Source organism: Dama dama, chromosome 20, assembly GCF_033118175.1.
Source record: "Dama dama isolate Ldn47 chromosome 20, ASM3311817v1, whole genome shotgun sequence".
In the NCBI taxonomy this organism is placed as follows: Eukaryota; Metazoa; Chordata; class Mammalia; order Artiodactyla; family Cervidae; genus Dama; species Dama dama.
The window spans coordinates 34,068,072-34,084,632 of record NC_083700.1 but is presented as its reverse complement, the minus strand read 5'-3'; the positions used below and the strand labels follow the sequence as shown (position 1 = coordinate 34,084,632).

The following is a 16,561-nucleotide window of genomic DNA, read 5'->3' as shown; positions in this document are numbered from 1 at the left end:
CCGCTGGGGGCTTAGAGGGGGTTTCTTGGCTGTCCTCAGCCAGAGTTGGGCTGTAAATCAAGGGCAAACAGGAACCAGAAGCCTTGCATCTCACAAGTAGTCATTAAGCCATTATTAAACATACCGTAACTTCTCTGAAGCCTTATTGGTTTAAACACCACATTGGAGGCATTATGGCCATTAGGGCCCCTAATCACAGACTACAGACTGGGGTAGTGAGATGGGAGCACCTGGAGCTACTATTTCCAGCCAAGAGGGAGGCTTAGCTTGGAATTAAGCTTCCTCTCTGGTCTTACCAGGGGCATCCATTCTCTAGGATCCAGTGGATCCCAGCTCTGGGCAGCCAACTTGATCACTTTTGCCCATTCATAAGGGTTTTTTCAATAAATACTGAGTTAGTAAATCAACTTACCTCAATTTAGAAAATAATAGTTATTGGGTTAGGACTGTAGGTATTGACGACTTTTTTCAGGAGCATGTTAATGTCAATTCAGGACACCTTTTCTGTTCAACAAAGTAATCAAGCAGCTTACTGTGGAAGATGAAAGTATGACAGAAAAACATCACTAACAGTCTAAACACGGCAGCCAAATTTAAGTGCCAACTGTTTTGCCTCCAATGATAACCTTTCTGAATCTCGGTTTACTCATCATAAAAGTGGGCCCTACCCATGAACAAGGAATATTTGAGGAACATTTATTTGATGGATGTGACGAACTGTGTTCATTTAAGAGGTTTTTATTATCATTAAGGATCCAGAAACTGCAGCCAGATTTCTGGGCTACATCACTGAATTGGTGGAAGGTTCCATGACCTCAGATGGAAGGTTCCAGAATTGGGGGCTGAGCAGAAAGACCTAGGGACCCACACTCTTTTCCAAACCCAGTAATTCCTTCTGCCTTTCTCCCCTTCTTTGAACAGAACTAATTTCCATGCTGAGATGGTGTTGCCAATTGAACCGAGGTGGCAGGAAATCCCAGATTCCATTTAAGGTGGGTCAGGTAGATGGGGTTGCCCCTCTGGCAGGGTTTTCTTCCAGGACCATGCGAAACAGTTCTTAGAGGGGCCCTTCCTGTCCCCTCTTAGACACCACTAGGGCACACTCATCTTTATCTATATGTGGTCTGGGCAGTTTGATGGGGCAGGAGCATAGAAAAAACAAAAATGCAACCTCAGAGTTTCAAGGTTTTCTTTCTTAGGAGGGCTGAGAAATCATGAAGTATCATAGGGGACCTCATTTTACAAATAAAAACAATAGCTAACACATGCAGTGTTATGTAGTGTGCCAGGCACTATCTAACGTATTCTCTGTCTATTGATTTACTTGACCCTCACAACAACCCCAGGAAGGAGACACAATTATTACCCATATTATCAGAGAGAGACTGAGGCCACAGAAGGGTGCCATTTGTCCAATGTGGATATCAGTGGCAGATCGAAAATTTATGCTCAGGTCCGTGGTTCCCACCAGCTATCTCTCAGTTGTTCTTCAGCTAACCTACCAAAACTGGAACCATTAGATGCACACCTCCTTCTCCCAAGGGAAGGTCAGGACTTCTTTATTTTTATGGATTTTTTTTTTCCTTTGGTGTGCTGGGTCTTATTCACGGCACACAGGCTTTCTCTAGTTGCAGCGCGCAGTCTTCTCTTGTGGCACATGGGCTTCTCTAGTTGTGGTGCTCAGGCTCTGTGGTTGTGACATGTGGGCTAGTTGCCCTGCAGCACGTGGGATCTCAGTTCCCCCGACCAGAGATCAGACCTGCATCCCCTGCACTGGAAAGTGGATTCTTAACCACCGGACCACCAGGGAGCTCTCAGAGCTTCTTCCTGATGCAGTTTGAGGCCAAAGTGGATGGGAACAGAGTTGGTCCAAGATGGAGCCATTTTGCTGCCTTTCTGATCACCGAGTGACAGTTTATTGAGACTCGCCACACCCAACTGTGGTGGTCAGGACAGTAGGTGGAGGGGGGTTTCTCCTAAGCTGAGACCAAGTGAAACAGCATCTAACACCTGAGAGGTTTTATGACCCACCAACACAGCCAGATGTGGGGCAGAGTTTTAAGAGAATTTGTGAGTTCACCATTCGTGCTGTTTAATAACCAGTTGAATTACAATAGCATTTTGTCACTGATGGAGCGTCCAGAGGCTCAGCGAGATGAGCTGAAAGGATGATCCAGATAATTCTGGGTCCTATCATTAAAAAAAGAAAGAAAAGAAAAATCGCTCCACCTGCTGAGAAAAACTACTTTTAAAATGGAAATGATGCTTACTGGCTGTTTCTAGGCAACTGTTTTACACTGGCTGATTGTTTCATTCATTCGTTTAATAGGAGGACCTACTCTGTGACAGGCATTTGCTGGCAGTGGGATACAGCAGACAGCAAGACAGACGTGACCCCTGCCACATGTCAACTTTGCTGGAATGGAAATGTCTCCTCCACAATGAAAAAAAAAAATCATCATTTGGATGTGAATAAGAATGGAATCTGGTCTCCAGAGCAGAACTCCTGGCCTCTAGCCTCAACTTTAAGGTTGGTTCTTGAACTGAACATTGGTCCCAACTTCAGCTTTCCTTGTCTTTTTGACTGCCCTCAGCCTATGCCACACGAAGGGGAACGTGCCCCTTTATCTCCCAGGGGATGTCCAGGAGCAGTCAGAACAACGGGAAAGATGGAACCTCAGATCTGACATTTCTTTGAATTACAAAACTTCCTTCCAGACAGGAAAAACTCAGTTGCTTTTTCTTTTTTTTCTTTGAAGGCAAGACAGTCAATATTACTCTTGTCCTGTTTAGACTTTGAAATCCTAAATTGATCCCTATGAAAATTCTGGGATGGGGAGCCCACGTAGATTGTTTCTCATTAGTGACATTCTTCCTGGAAGGTCAGACTAAGGAATGGTAAATAAACCTTTAGATCCGGTACTTCCCCCTCACCCATGATATTTAAAAGAAAGAAAAGAAGGGGGGTGGGGGAAGCAGCAGCTTTGTGCTGTGGATACCCAGGATCCTTGGCTGTCATTCTGACAACCCAGGCTGAAGTCTGTGCTTTGGGATAAAATTTCTGGAAAGGGAGGGAGCTACTTTTTTCTCTTCTGTTGATTTGCTGTCTTTCAATAGGAGAAACAGTTAACTTGTATGTACCCGTTTCTTCCCCAGAAAAAGGAGGGGAGTGAGTCTGTAGTTCAGCTTTTCTGGAATGAATGAGTTCACAGAGATGTTTCTTGAGCCTGAACTTGTATTTCTCTGCTCATTTTCTCCACCCACCCTCCTCGGGTCGGGCTGGTATGGGGGCAGGGGCCAGAAAGGCAGAGCTTCATCTGGGATGTGGCGGTGCTCTGCAGGCCGGGTTTGCCCTGACATCTGCCTTACTGCCATGGTGTTACAATAAATGTGTTCTGTGGCAAGTGCTGGCTCGGACCAAGAGAAGTCATTTTGTGGGAGAGTTTTTCACGAACTCTTTCTCGGTGTGAAACAGAGGGGGGCAGGTTTAGACCTCTTGGCAGACTTTGATCAATTGATTTTATTCATTCGTTTGTTCATCAGGCATTTATTGAATGCCTGCCATGTGCCAGAGAGAGGGGCTATGCAGTGGGAATAGGGTCAGAGATGCAGACCATTTATTCTCAGGGCTTTTCCACTCTAGCAGGAGAGACACAGAGCAACAGGCAGATATCCAGCAGGGCATGTTGTTCTGAGGCAGGAGGGCACATGGGGCTGTGGGGGCCATGAGATGGGCACCGCCTTGGGCTGGAGGCACCTGCCATGGAACACCTCCAGGATAAATCTCAAAAGTTGAGTGAGGGTCAGCCAGAGGAAGGTGTGTGGAGGTGGCAGGGAGGGAGGGCATTCCAGAAAGACAGCCCAGAGGTGAGAAAGAGGAAGCCAAGTTTGGGGAACTTGGATTTGTTGAATATTGCTGGAGCCTAGGCAAGAAGAGAGTTTGAGGCAGGGTAGGAGGAAGACAGATAAAAGTGGAGAAGTCCACAGGAGTCAAGGGTAGCTCTAGGGGGAAGGCAGGCTGGCTCCACAGGTGTCCACCCCTAGCATCTGTCAAGCCCAGCTCCAAGCACTGGATTTGCTAGTGGAAGCCATGGAGGAAGGAGCCTCAGGCCTGAGAAATCTCCCTACACTAAGTGGGAAGCCACACCCAGAGGGCAGATATGAAGAAAACATGAAAACTACTGCAACAAAAGGCACATCTGCTCGCCTGAGCCATGAGGTGGAGAGCTGAGCGGAGGAGCTGTGGGATGTGGGCGGGCGGGTGGTCTGCAGGGCCTCTCGGGCCAGGCTCTTACCAGGAATGCTGGTCAGGGCACCTCTTGAACTCATTTCAGCAGGAAATCCATTGGTTCCAGAGTGTAGATTCCAGATTTGTTATTTTATAGGGCTAACAAGTATGTAATTATCACATTTGGGGCCCTTCAAAGGAAATGCAAACACACACCACTGAACCCCCTTAGAAATGTGAGTGGGACCCACCCCAGAGTTCTGGATGGAGCTCACCACCATGTCACACAGAAGTACACTCCAGCCCAGGGTCTGCTCCTGTGTTGGTGGAAGAGAATACGAAGACTGGGCCTAAACCTCACAAGAGACTGGGAGAAAAGCAAGTGAAGAGTGTGGAAGGGCTCTACCAGCCTCTTCCGAAGTCTCTTGAGAAGAAGAGGGAACAGGATGGGTTATAATAGTAGGATCCACCACTCATAGGTCACCTACAACGTGCTGGTCAAATATCATCTTGTATCTTCTTTATTATGTTATAAGATGGATATTAATATTCTCATTTTACAGAATGGAGAAGCTGAGATTGGTTTGTATATTAGTTATCTAAGGCTGCATAAGAAATCACCCCAAAACTTAGTGGCTTAAAATAGCATAGTCAGTGATTGTGGGTCAGAGATTCAGGAGCACCTTGGCTGAATGGTCTGTCTCGGGGGTACCTCAGGACCCCAAATCAGACAGTGGTCATTCTATGGAGGATTTGCTTCCAAGGTGGCCCTCTCACATCACTGGCAGGTTGGTGTTCACTGTTCATGGAAGGCCTGAATTCCTCCCCATGTGGGCCTTTTCACGTGGCTGCTGCAAACAATCCTTGTAACCTGGCAGCTGGCTTGTCCCACAGAGGATGAGCCGATAGACCAAGGTGGAAACTGAGGTGCTATTTATGACCCAGCCTCAGAACTCACACAGTATTTATTGATTTGGCTGCATCAGGTCTTAGTTGCGGTGTGCAATCTCTTTCTTTGAGGTGCATAGACTCTCTAGTTGTGGCACTTAGGCTCCAGAGCATGGGCTCAATATTGTGGCACATGGGCTTAGTTGCTCTGTGGCATGTGGGATCTTAGTTCCCTGACCAGGGATTGAATCTGTGTTCCATGCATTGTAAGGCAGATTCTTAACCACTGGACCACCAGGGAAGCCCTGGGCCAGTTATTTTAAATGCATTATCTAATTTTGTGAGGGAGGTAGCATTATTTCCCCAGGGACATGGGAGAGGGGGACAAGACAGTGTATAGAACAGTGGTCCAGGCATGAGGTGTCAAAGGTGTGACAGGATGTGGCCGAGGAAATGAAGAGGGATGGCTGAAAGTGAAAAGTGAAAGTGTTAGTCGCTCAGTCGTGTCTGACTTTGTGTGATCCCATGGACACTAGCCCACCTGGCTCCTCTGTCCATGGGATTCTCCAGGCAAGAGTACTGGAGAGGGTAGCCATTCTTTTCTCCAGGGGATCTTCCCAACCGAGGGATTGAACCCAGGTCTCCTGCAATGCAGGCAGATTCTTTACCATCTGAACCACCACGGAGGAATGGCTGAAGGGAAGAGGTGTTAATATTTAGTGGGAAGGAACGACCAGACTTATAGGGGTGTATGGATGACCTGCAGCCATTGGGGGTGGGGTATATGGATGACCTGCAGCCAAGATAAGGGGGGCTGCAGAGACCAGGCACAGAGACATGGCTTCAGAGGACATTTTGAACCCCTGAGCCAGATTTCCATCTTGAAAGGGGTTCTTCACTTACCACATTGTCAGCTGTAAAGCCAGGGCATCTACGAAGTTCCTGTTGGAGTTTGGGGATCTCCTTAAGAGGCAGAGCAGGGAGGGCACTGAGTGAACTTCCACGCTCTGGAACCCCATGATCAGGGCCATGCTGGTGACAGCACAGGGCATAGCAGGTGCTGAGTGGGCCCTCTTGCTCTTCAGATAGCCCTGGCTGGTAGGCCTCAGGTAGGTGAGGGGCTGTAGGTAGGGAGCCCAGCCCTGGAGTTGGCATGATTTCTGGGAAGCCAGCGCAGGATGCTTGGAGTGGGTTGGGGCAGGGCGGGGGGGGGGGGGGGGGGCGGAGAACAGCAAAGACCTCATTCTGAGTCAGCCTGTGGAGGGTATGAAACCTTGGTCCCTTTAAGTGGGTGGAGAGGGCCCGAGTCCTCAGCTGCAGAGGGAGGTGCGTCCTTCCACAGAGCTCCCAAACTTTGGGGTTGAGATGACAGCAGTGATTTTAGAAGAAGCTTCGTCCTTTGGGGGGTGAGGGCACCATGGCAGGCCTGGGGAAGGGGCGACTGGGGTGGGGCTCAGGGTTGGTAGTCTGCTGTGGGCTTCTGAGGCTCTGCTGGTGGAGTATGAGCATGGCACGTGCATGTGCGGAGTATATGTGGCTGGGTCTCCTGATTCAGGAAGATGCCTCTGAGTCCTGCAGCTGCTTTGGGGGGCCCCTTGCAGCATGAGTAGGCAGGCCCTGAATTTTGTGGGGTCCTCTCAGGGGAGGGTATATGCAACCACACACAGACCCCAGGGCGTCTAGGAAAGGCAGTTCTGTAGGCACATTCACACCAGATCCATTGGACAAAGAGACCGGATATTTTGCTGTTTGATAAACTTCGTAAAACAGTGGAGCTGAGTGATTTTGCTGCTGCCTGAATGGAAGTATTCTAAGAACCCATGCCAAGAAGATAAATAAGGCTATGGCTCCAGGAGGGGAGCTGAAACAAATGTGCAGCGGAGAGGTACATCAAAGTAAAACTAGCTCTCCTGACGACCCAGGCTCTGCGTGTGACGGAGTGTATGCATGTGCGCGGGTGTGTGTCGGACCAAGTGTTTGGCAGACACTAGGCTACATCGAGGGGCCTGAAGATGTACCCTGGGCTCTTGCCAGCCCCTCTGAAGGCAGCCCTGTACACAACAGGCCTGCTTGACATTTAAGTAGGATTAGGCCCAGCCCTGCTTGGTACAAAGGGAAAGCAGTGTTAGCCATTGCAGGAGATTCAGGCCCTACAGCCAGCCAGCTGGGGTTAATTCAGACTGGAATATGTGTAGTGAGAGGACTGGGATCCTTCAGTGGGCAGGGGCACCAGTCCCTATTGGCCAGGGAAGGATTTATTCTGCACTGGTGACAGGGGTAATGATGCTCGAGTGTAAAAACATCAGCCCCTCTCAAATGTGGCTCCAAACTCCTCAGAGCTTGACGGGGCAGACACAGGAGTATGGAGATGGAAGAGTGTGTTAGATCTAGATGGAAGTTTAAATATCATCTAGTCCAAAGATTCTCAAAGTATGGGTCTCAGGCCAACAGCAGTAACATCTAGGAACTTGTGAGACGGGCAGATTGTTGGTACTCCCCGAGACCTACTAAGTCAGAAACTCTCGGGGTAGGGCCAGCAGTTTTTAATTTTTTTTTTTTTCTGGGTGATATTGACGCCATCTAAAACTTGAGACTCACCAGTCTGCGTCTAGGCTGTCATCTTCATTTACACAGGAGGGAACTGAGGCCTAAAGAGGGAACCTTTGCCAGGAGCAGAGAGCCAATTAGGACACGACCACTTTCCCCCTCACCCATATGGTCTCGGCTATTTATTTTACAAACAACACAGGGGGATTTTAATAAGTTTTTTTCTTAGAGGCAATTGTTATGTGTTTATGTATTTTCCATTTGTTAATAAACTATTTAGATCAGCAGTGTCGCTGGGGCCCAAACCATGGAGTTATTGGTTGTAAAGCTTGGGCTCCGGGAAGTGGACTCTCCTTCCAGTTTGGCCCCAAGTCCTGTTCCTGCTGCCGCCCTCGGGGCACCAGCACCTCCTTCCCCCTGTCTATCCCCAGTTGCTCTCTCTGTAAATGCACCACCAGCCCCATAGGCTCCCTCTGTGTCTGGATGTTTTGGTCCATAATCCCTCCCTCAGTTTGCTGGGCCAAGCGAGGGTAGACGTGGCAGGATTAGCTTCACCTACTGGCCGCCTCTGCCTTCCTGAGAAGAACTGCCTCTCCTTCCGGGCGCTCACTGTGGGCCCAGCATGTTTCCAATATTGCATCAGTGTTTTTCCCAACGGAGTAACGCTTTAATGGGGCAGATTTGTTCTCTGTACGGGAAACATGTGGGCCCTTGTCAGATGCTGTGGAGCGAGTTGCCCTCCACCTCAGCCATCTGGTCACCTCTCGGGGGCTCCCGCCCCTGAGCCCAGGAGAAAGGCAGTTTCCTAGATCTGTGGTATGAGGACGAGACTTTGGGGTGAGTAACTCTTCTAAAAGAGCAGAACTATGATAGAATGTTTACGCCAGCCCGATTCCTGGGAAATTCATACAAGAATTCAGTTGTGGTCTGAATTTCCTAGCAAAAAGAGGAAGGAACCAGTTTGCTTTGTCTGATGTAAACTGGACCTCACTGAAGGATCTTAAATGGGAGTGGGGTGGGGTAGGAAGAGAGTAGCCCACTCCCTCCCCTAAAGGCCTAGATGGGGACAGTTGGCAAGAGGGTGAGGGGAGAAAGCCTAGGGCAGAGCAGAGTCTCTGGCCCCTCATGTTAGAGAGCCCTCCCTGGCCCCAAACCTTAATAAACTAAGCCCCTGTCCTCCAGGGAACTTTCTTTTTCTGAGCCTGGGATTCTTTCCGGAGCCCTGAAATCCCTAAAGCTGGCATTTCTCACCTTCAGGGAGCTGTGACACCCTGGGATGTTTTATTTAATCCATCAGCCTTCTCTTCTGCTTTTCCTGCCAATTGGGGGGTCCATAACCTGCAGTTAAATAATTAAAGTTAATTAAAGGTTTATTTCATTTTGAGCATTTCACAAAGCCTTGGAGATAATTGGAGTTTCCCTTCAGTGTTGCAAAACCAGGTTTGGAAATCTCAGACGGAGAGGACATTGGGTAACGGATGATGGAGACAAAGGAGGAGAAAAGAGAGAAAGAGGTGGGGGGGTGCGGCATGGAGAGAGACAGGACCTTTGGTTTCTACTGGGTCTCCTGTCTGGGCTAGAGGGCTCTAGTCGGTTTAACAGAGTGATTCAGTCCCCAAATGGTTGATTCCGTTCTGATGTACCGGAACAGAGTCAGAAAAAGACACGGCCGAGGAGAGACGCAGACAGACAGGCTCCCCGGGTTCTCCAACCCAGCCACTGAGAGTATCACCCCAGAAAGAGACCTCTATTCTTGACTCCCTCGCGCCCCCCAACCACCAGGATTTGAGGGAAGCCCCTCTTTACAAATGCGAAGTCTGCTGATTTGAATTAAGCTCCTGAAAACTCGCCTCCTGCCCCGGAAGATTTATTTTATTAAGTGGTCCACACCTGAAAGTAATTGAGCCTCTCGGCATGGGTACAGGGGCTGCGGAGGGAGACCGGAGTTGCGGCGGCGGCTCGCAGCTCCTCCGGGACTGCGCGCCCTGCGCCCCTCCGAGCCTTGGTCTCTCCGCGGCGCCTCAGCTCTGCTCGGCCTTCCGCGCCGGCGTTGCTGACGGAGAGCGGCCTGGCGTGCGAGTGGGGGAAGGAGGGATACGTGGCGGGCGGGGGGGGGGGGGGGGTCAGGAATTGCATGTGGATGTGGGTAGGTGGCTACGTCCAGCGTTGCCCTCGCACCGCCATGTGCCCTCTGGGCCCGCCGACCCCGGTGCCCGTCCCGCCCGCGTGCCCTCGCCAGCCCTAAGCTCTGGCACAGCAGCCCCGCCCAAAATGGGAATAAGAGAAAGATCGAAATAGATAAAAGCATTCAAAGTTTAATGTCAACATCAAATCTCTATAAAACCAGATCAAAGAGAACGGGCGCTTGGTTTCTTCCCGGATCACCCGCGGCCTTGGGGCTCAGGGGGGCCCTCCGCCGGGGGTCGAGCCTACGGTTGCCCGGCGCGTTCTTCTCTCCAGCCGGGGCCGAGGGTTCCACCACCGCAGCCTGGGGCCTGAGCCCAGCTGCTGCGCACGCCAGCGGAACCCGCGCGGCGCTCGTGAACTTGGGGCCTGGTGAACTAACGGCTTGTCCGCAGCGCGGCCAGGCTCTCCGGGAGCCGAAGTGGAGGCGGCGGGCCGAGAAAACGCACGAGCCGGGAGCTCTAAGCACGGGAGCCCGCGACGGACAGACGGCACGACGGGCGGGTGGCCGACCGGAGGGTGGCTGCCGCCTGCCCCGAACCCGCCGCTACGGCTCGCGTCCGCTCTCCTCCGGGCCTCAGGCTGTGGTGAGCAGCCCAGCAGCGGGTTGCGGCTTCCCGTCTGTTATGCGCAACAAGCCTGCGGGCTCCCGCGCCTTCCCGGGGTTCCTGCGGCGCGGACCGTGCGCTTGCTTTCGTTTTCTTCTGCCCTTTCTCTATCCCGTTCTTTCATAAACATGTATGTGTTTCCCTTTGCGCCTCCGAAACGATTCTTAGAAGGTGAATGACTAAATGGAGCTTTCTTCTCGTGCTTGGTCACCGACAACTTTTGCAGGGCGGAATGAAACTCCTCGGTGTTTCCAAAGAGACGTGCGAATTGAACTCTTTTCTAATTACAAACCTGCGATCTCACAGAGTCTTCAAGGTTACGACCGCAAGAAATATGAATGAAGATAAACCCTCACATCTTGAGAATAAATATGGAGAACTTTATTAGTAGCAAAATATAGTCTCTTTCTCTCACTCCACATAAAAAAGAATTGTAAATTACCGAGGTTCTCAGCCTGTATCAGTTTTATGTGCTGTAGCATTCCACCCCTCCGGACATAAATTTCCATGTCTGCAGAGCCTGCTCATAGGTAAAACCACATGTCCATTTTGAGTGCCTGTGTATGCTGGCACAGGGCACAGTAATCTTGCCGCTATGGACAGTTCTTGGTGATGGAGGTTGAGACTAGGGTCTTTCGATGGGCGTGCATGGAGGGCTATTTGTATTTAGAAATACAAAATACCTGGGAGAAATACCTGGGATTCATAATGGTAAATATACCAGCCAAAGAGGATTTCCTTTCATAGGTAGCCTGATAGTACAAGAAATCCTCAAGCAGAAAAAGGCAGAAAAATTCAATAGAGGCTGAAGAAAATAAGTTTTTTCTGCTGTGAAAGAAAGAAAAAGGAAGAGAAAGATCGCAAGGGAGAAAAAGAGAAAGAAGACAAAATGTAAAGAGACAGATGCAGTGCTGAAAGACAAAATGGATGGAAATTCACAACAAAGAGATGGGAAGTCACAAAAGACAGACTATGAGAGAGAAACAGAGAGGAAAATGAGAGGAAGAACACTTAGGACAAGAAATATATAAAGAAAGATGGAAGGAGAAGAGAGACAGACAGATGGAAGGAGGAAGAGTAGGCACAAAGAGATGTAGAAGAAAGGCATCAAGAAGGATGAAGAGACAAAGAGCGGAGCCCAGAATGGGGGTGGGGTGGGGTAGGGCGGGGTGGAGAAGATAGAAGCCCTGGAAGCTGGGAGCCTTCCCAGGGCTAGGCGCCTCCCCAGGGCCTCACTTCTCAGATTTCCTCAACACAAGGGAAATCCAGGGAAGCCTTTGTGGGCGCCGTTTGTTTGCTCCAGACTCGGATCTGATGATGCCGTTGATTTGGTTTTTAAACAGTGGGTTTGCAGCCTTCTGGGCTGGGGCAGGGGTCTGTTAGCCATCCTTAAACCTCCAGGTTGGATTGAATTTCGGCCACTTTGATGGTCCTGTAATCGTCTCCCAGTTTTCCAATTTCCAATCCCCTCCACCCGGCTGGGGGTTGAAAAGGGACTTTAAAGACGCCTTTGATAACGTCTCACGGTTACATATTTCCATAACAATTTTCTTTACCAGATCGTTAAGTCTGATGCAGCCCCAGATGTTCTAGGGGAGGAAAAGGGAACCGGTCCCCCTGTCCCAGCCTGCCAGGCATTGGAGACAGGCGTGGGGAGGCGAACTCAAGTGCCCCAGGACCCAGGACCCTCCTCCAGCCCGTCTCGACTCTCACTCTCCCTTCCTCCAGCTCTTCCTGGACCACGTTTTCCAAATCCTTCTCAGAGCCAGGGACCCAACCTCTTCACACAGTTTTGGCACTAGTGCAGCCCTACGTGTCTCTTTTCCAGCCAGACTTCCCTCTTTTGGATCTCCTTGCATGCTCTCTCCTTGGTGATGGTTCCTGGAGTGGAGAAGCTACTTTGCGCTCATGTCTTAGTAGTCAGATTGATTCCAGGTGCCCCTGTTGAGAACTTTAACGGGCCTTCCCGGAGACACAGTGTCCTTAAATCAGGAGACTTCTACCTCGAATACATTGATTGATTTTTACTGTTTGAAGGCGCTGAGATGGAAGCAGTCAGTCAAACCTGTCCTACCCTTAAGGAGGGCAGCATCTGCACGGTTGGGGAAATGAGATGTATGCAAATACCTTGGGCTGAGTGAGTGTGAAGAATGCAGGAAAGAGGTGTTATAAAGTGGCCACAGCGTTCAAAGGCAGCAAGATGACTGTGGCTGGGGACATCTGGGAAAACTTCATGGAGGAGGCGGATCTGCTCTGAATCCCAGGGAACAGGCAGAGTTAGACTGCGTGGGGATGGGGAATGGTGGGCACTGTGGTAGGCTGATGGGGGAGACATTTGGAGGCAGAGACACTTCTCAGTGTCCTCTTCCCAAATCAGACCTGGGTAGACACTGGAGCAAGCTTCGCTTATTCAGTTCATTTCACCCAAGATTTGTTGAAACCAGGCACTGAACTGGGCATGTGCTGGGTGCTGGGACATAGGAATGAAAAAGACAGGTTCCTGCCATTCTGGGCATAGATCATGTTGCTTTAGATCGTGTTCCACAGAAGTCTAAGGGGCTTCTCAGGGCAGTTGGGGCAGTGAAAGAGGGGGCCAAGCAGGCAGCAGCCAGCCCCCACCCCTACTGCAGCCAGAGAGGTTCCACTTTTTATTTACCAGGATTCTGGTGAAATTTCCTTTGGAAGAAAAGGGGGGGGGGTCTCTACTGTTTAAAAAGAAAGAAAATTCCTAGTTCATGCGTGTTTATGAATTATGAAAAGTTGCTAAGTGAATAACTAACTAAAGGAAAGCATGAGTGTGCATTTGCCAAAGATTGTGATAATCCAACTCTGGACACCTAAGTTTTGATTTAAAAGGCCCAAGGTCCCTTTGGTGCTTTTGCTGTCTGTGTTCTGTGGATCGTGTGCCGCAGGCTGCTGTTTTCTCTAAAGTTGTCTCGCCACATCCTGCTCTTTTCTGCCACTCCTCAGTTGGTTGGGAGTGGCTAGGTTCCAGCTATTCCTGGAACACTCAGGGGTTTTATCCTAATGATATCTCAAGACCAGACTTCCCAAATGCGGGCTGATCACAGCCAGTCAGAAATCCCACCTCTTGCTTTTCGTTATATTTCATGAGTTGCAATATGATAAAACGTCAGCAGGGGGCAGGACAGAAACGTGGGGCGCTGCTCTCTAAGGGCGTCATCCATGGAAAGTGTGGAGAGTCCATCTGAGCACTGCCCTTCTGGGTAGACTAAGATGAGTGCACACAGTTTTGTGTGCCTGCAAGAAGCTTACAGTCCTGTGGTGACTTCAGTGATACAGTCCCTTACTCTCTAAGCAGGCAGAGGAGTTGGTCGGAGTTGTAGCTGGATCCCCTACCCTCTTCCAGCACTGCCCTCCACCCCTGCAGACCCTTATGTGCCCCCAGAGGCCTAGCCTCCCCTCAGGGTCCCCACTGTTTTCTCCAGCTGCAAGGACCAAGGTCAAGGGAGCCTCAGCGTGTCTCTGATTCCCTGTGATGACCCCAGACATACATGGGGTACATTGACTATTGTGAGCTCCTTGCAGGTGGGATCCCTCAGGGACTAGAATGATGGAGCCCTAGGCTAAGACCTCACAGCTAGGGGAGAACAAGCCAGCTCTGCCCCCCCCCCCCCCCCATCTAGGGGACCACCTCCCCCTAACCTAGGCTGGGGTCTGCCTACAGGCCTCCCGTGTGTCCTCCTCACCCTTCCTAGCTGAGAGGGCTGGGCACCCATCTGTGCTGAGTCAGGAAGAATGTTGCTCGAAGTCTGGGTGTGTGCGTGTGCATACGTGTGTGTATGTTTGTGAGCTGGTGCAGGTGAGGGACTGGTCATTCACAGGTGTCCCCACTTCCAGTCTGCCCTGAGTGCCTTAGCCCCTCAAGCCAAAGACATGTATTAAGCACCCATGCTGCTCAGGGCCCTAGGCCGGCTCACTGGGAGGCAGAGCTGTGAAGGAGACCCAGTCCCCACCTTTGGGGTTTGGTGGGGTAGACAAAAAGCTTCCCAGAAATGTGCCCCAGAGGCACCTTGCAGAGGTCTGGCCGGGCGGGTGTGCGATGCGGAGTCCACCTGCGTGTGCTGGGGAGGATGCTCAGTCTGCGGGCTCCGAGGGCCCCGGCCATGCTGGTCCTTTCACTGCTGAGCTCCCTGTGTCTGGCAGCAGACCCAGCACAGAGGGGACGTGTCATTATTTGTTGTGTGGAGAACTGGAGGGGAGAAGTAAGAAGGCATTCTAGCACGGTGGTGTGGTGAGTCCCCAGCCAGAGCTACACCTTCATTTTAAGCCTGTAAGTCTTATCTCTCAGGAAGCCCTACAGTCCCAGGCAAACCTGGAGGGCTGGCCACCCTAGCTTCTGCACCACCCTCCCCCCGCCCACCACCTCGGGAAAGGGCCATGCAGCTGGTTCCTCCGTGACCCTCCCTCTGCACCCCCACCCCTTTCTCCTTCTCCCCCACCCAGCAGGCTCTCCTCTCAGGTCTCTTGGGTCTCACTCTGCCCCAGCCATGACCCCCCAGCCTGACCTCCAGGGCTGCCCACTTCCCTTTCCCTCGGCCATTCCTGATAAGGAGACTAGAAGCAGGTTTGCCCTTTCACCTCTGCATATCTCTCCACGGAGCCCGCGGGTCCCCACATCCTAGGTCACATCCTCCGCATCCTGCACCCCCCCAGGCTGCAGGTTTTAGATGGGGGAGGACTGTGGGGATGAGGTCCTATCCTGGCCTATCCAGGTGCCTGCTCCCAGGACACAAGGACTGCTGGACAGGATGGCTGAGCTGACCGAGTCCCGCCCTGCATTTTGACTGACATTCTTGGTGGAATTGGCCGGATGTTTCTCCTTCACAAGAGACACAGCCTCGGGCAAGGCAGCTGTGCCTCCTTCAGCCCGGTCACAGCTGGAGGTGCTGAGAACCCAGGACCCATAATTCCTACTTTTGGGATAGCATCAGCAGGCCAAAAGGTCTCCAGGGGAGGGGTATGGTGGCTTCTTTGGGGTCCTAGGAGGACAGCAAGACCAACATCTGAATGTTTTCTGTTCTTGTTCTTCCTGAGCTCCGTTCTCTGCCTGGGTCTAGGGACCCCACATGGACACTCTCATCTGACTTGGGCAGGCAGTCCAGTGTGGGGACCACCTGATACACAGAGACACCTGAGGTCTGGCCTAGGCCAGATGCCTCTTAAAGCCCCGAGTCATGCCCAAACCCACTCCTTGTTTTTGATAAGGGTACCATTTGGCAACATTTTGGTCCAGAACTTCCATCTCCGTGAGTTAGAAGTATGATTGGATGCAGCTGTTATTTAAAGAGCATATTGTAGTCTTTGCTGAGTCAGAAGCATTTCATAAGTTTGCAGTGCTTGGGAAAATACCATTTGTGTTAATAACATCAAATTTGTGGACTTGAGATGGTGAGAATTGTATATTCAGAGAATTTTTGCCTTTGGTGAAACCTGTGAAAGTGAAAGTGTTAATCACTCAGTGGTCTCTGTTTGTGACCCCATGGACTGTAACCCACCAGGCTCTTCTGTCCATGGGATTCTCCAGGCAAGAATAGTATAATGGGTTGCCATTTCCTTCTCCAGGGGATCTTCCCGACGCAGGGATTGAACATGGGTCACCTGCATCGGAGGCAGATTCTTTACAGTCTGTGCCACCAGAGAAGCCCTTTGGTGGAATATAGCCACAGCAAATACAAAAGCAACATTCTTTGTGGAAGCGGAAAAGTTATCTACCTGCAGCCCGCTGGGGCTATAAAGGAAAAGTAAAATGCTCCTGCCCTTGATCCTGGGTGATTTGGGTGGTTATGGGGTTTGTGTACCAATCTGAGACTCAAGGCTCTTGTTTCCATTTTTTCATCTTTTATAGTCATGTTTTTTTCAGGCTTTCGTAATGTGAGTAGCACCTTCATGATTTCGGCCACATCTGAGTGCCACTTGTACTATTAACATTTTTCTTTAAATTAACTCACTAGACACACACACACACACAAACGCATGCATGTCCACATACACATGAGTATCTTTTCAAAGGACATTGTACAGTCCTACTATAAATGGAACACCAGTAGCACTTGTCTTAAACAGAGGGTAGCCAGAAAAATAA

The 16,561-nt window shown here is 50.6% G+C and overlaps 1 long non-coding RNA gene across 2 annotated transcripts in view; it reads left to right on the top strand.

The window, feature by feature from the left end:
• Positions 1-16,561, top strand: part of LOC133040210 (uncharacterized) — a 39,115-nt gene that overhangs the window by 2,295 nt on the left and 20,259 nt on the right. The window contains exons 2-3 of one of the 2 annotated variants that reach the window (XR_009688921.1): positions 922-992; positions 2,330-2,530. This is a non-coding gene — a long non-coding RNA (uncharacterized LOC133040210). Of the gene's footprint in view, positions 1-921; positions 993-2,329; positions 2,644-16,561 lie in introns of those variants that run through there. The other variant, XR_009688920.1, reaches the window with a different exon arrangement.